This window comes from Arachis stenosperma, chromosome 3 (genome assembly GCF_014773155.1).
Source record: "Arachis stenosperma cultivar V10309 chromosome 3, arast.V10309.gnm1.PFL2, whole genome shotgun sequence".
Lineage (NCBI taxonomy): Eukaryota > Viridiplantae > Streptophyta > Magnoliopsida > Fabales > Fabaceae > Arachis > Arachis stenosperma.
Genome location: NC_080379.1, coordinates 13012447 through 13014987, shown reverse-complemented (window position 1 = coordinate 13014987; position 2541 = coordinate 13012447). Strand labels below are relative to the sequence as shown.

General features: G+C 42.1%; 1 non-coding gene across 1 annotated transcript; it reads right to left on the bottom strand.

Annotated features, from left to right (window-relative positions):
• Positions 1-581: 581 nt before the first annotated feature.
• On the bottom strand, positions 582-689 carry LOC130971964 (small nucleolar RNA R71). The gene has a single exon (XR_009083172.1). It is a non-coding gene; the product is annotated as a small nucleolar RNA R71 (small nucleolar RNA).
• Between the last annotated feature and the right edge of the window lie 1852 nt (positions 690-2541).

Below are 2541 nucleotides of genomic sequence, written 5' to 3'. Positions count from 1 at the left end.
AGAGGATTCCACATTTCTCTTGTTCTCTTCTCTTTCTTATGAGCAGGAACAGAGACAAAGGCATTCTTGTTGAAGCTGACCCTGAACCTGAGAGAACCTTGAAGCGAAAGCTAAGAGAAGCCAAGGCACAACTCTCTTTAGAGGACCTGACCGAATTCTTCAAAGGAGAAGAACACATGGCAGCCGAAAACAACAACAATGCCAACAATGCAAGGAAGGTGCTTGGTGACTTCACTGCACCTACTCCTGATTTCTATGGGAGAAGCATCTCTATCCCTGCCATTGGAGCAAACAACTTTGAGCTTAAGCCTCAATTAGTTTCTCTAATGCAACAGAATTGCAAGTTCCATGGACTTCCAATGGAAGATCCTCATCAGTTTTTAGCTGAGTTCTTGCAAATCTGTGACACAGTCAAGACTAATGGGGTTGACCCTGAGGTCTATAGACTGATGCTATTCCCTTTTGCTGTAAGAGACAGAACTAGAATATGGTTGGATTCTCAACCTAAAGAAAGCCTGGACTCTTGGGAAAAGCTAGTCAATGCCTTCTTGGCAAAGTTCTTTCCACCACAAAGATGGAGTAAGCTTAGAGTGGAAGTCCAAACCTTCAGACAGAAGGATGGAGAATCCCTCTATGAAGCTTGGGAAAGATACAAACAATTAATCAGAAGATGTCCCTCAGACATGCTTTCTGAATGGAGCATCATAGGTATTTTCTATGATGGTCTCTCTGAACTATCCAAGATGTTTTTGGATAGCTCTGCTGGAGGATCTCTTCATCTGAAGAAGACGCCTACAGAGGCTCAGGAACTAATTGAAATGGTTGCAAATAACCAATTCATGTACACTTCTGAAAGGAATCCTGTGAACAATGGGACTAGTCAGAAGAAAGGAGTTCTTGAGATTGACACTCTGAATGCCATACTGGCTCAGAATAAGATATTGACTCAACAAGTCAATTTGATTTCTCAAAGTCTGTCTGGAATGCAAAATGCACCTGGCAGTACTAAGGATGCTTCATCTGAGGAAGAAGCTTATGATCCTGAGAACCCTTCAATGGAAGAGGTGAATTACCTAGGAGAACCCTATGGAAACACCTATAATTCTTCATGGAGAAATCACCCAAATTTCTCATGGAAGAATCAAGAGAGACCTCAACAAGGTTTCAATAACAATAATGGTGGAAGAAACAGGCTTGGCAATAACAAGCCTTTTCCATCATCTTCTCAGCAACAGACAGAGAATTCTAAGCAGAATACCTCTGACTTAGCAACAATGGTCTCTGATCTAATCAAAACCACTCAAAGTTTCATGAATGAAATAAGGTCCTCCATTAGGAATTTGGAAGGACAAGTGGGTCAGCTGAGTAAGAAAGTTACTGAACTCCCTCCTAGTACTCTCCCAAGTAATACAGAAGAAAATCTAAAAGGGGAGTGCAAAGCCATAAACATGGCCGAATATGGAGAGGAAAGAGAGGAGGTGGACGCCACTGAGGAAGACCTCAATGGGCGTGCACCAATCTCCTCTGAGTTCCCCAATGGGGAACCATGGGAATCTGAGGCTCAAAATGAGACCATAGAGATTCCATTGGACTTACTTCTGCCTTTCATGAGCTCTGATGAGTATTCTTCCTCTGAAGAGGATGAGTATGTCACTGAAGAGCAAGTTGCTAAATATCTTGGAGCAATCATGAAGCTAAATGACAAGTTATTTGGAAATGAGACTTGGGAAGATAAACCTCCCTTGCTCACCAAAGAACTGGATAACTTGTCTAGGCAGAAACTGCCCCAAAAGAGGCAGAATCCTGGAAAGTTTTCTATACCTTGCACCATAGGCACCATGACCTTCAAGAAGGCCTTGTGTGACTTGGGGTCAAGTGTAAACCTCATGCCCCTCTCTGTAATGGAGAAATTAGGGATCTTTGAGGTAAAAGCTGCAAGAATCTCATTGGAGATGGCAGACAACTCAAGAAAACAAGCTCATGGACTTGTAGAGAATGTTTTGGTAAAGATTGAAGACCACTACATCCCTACTGATTTCATAGTCCTAGAGACTGGGAAGTGCATGGATGAATCCATCATCCTTGGCAACCCTTCCTAGCTACAGCAAAGGCTGTGATTGATGTTGATAGAGGAGAGTTGATCATTCAAGTGAATGAAGAATCCTTTGTGTTTAAGGCTCAAGGATATCCCTCTGTCATCATGGAGAGGAAGCATGAAGAGCTTCTCTCAAAACAGAGCCAAGCAGAGCCCCCACAGTCAAACTCTAAGTTTGGTATTGGGAGGCCACAACCAAACTCTAAGTTTGGTGTTGAACCCCCACATTCAAACTCTAAGTTTGGTGTTGGGAAGTTCCAACACGGTTCTGAGTATTTCTGAGGCTCCATGGGAGTCCTCTGTCAAGCTAATGACATTAAAGAAGCGCTTGTTGGGAGGCAACCCAATGTTTTAGAGTTAACTATTTTCTTTTGTTATTTTATCTTTTTTTTGTAGGTTGATGATCATAAGAAGTCATAAAAACAATGAAAAAAAGCAAAAACAGA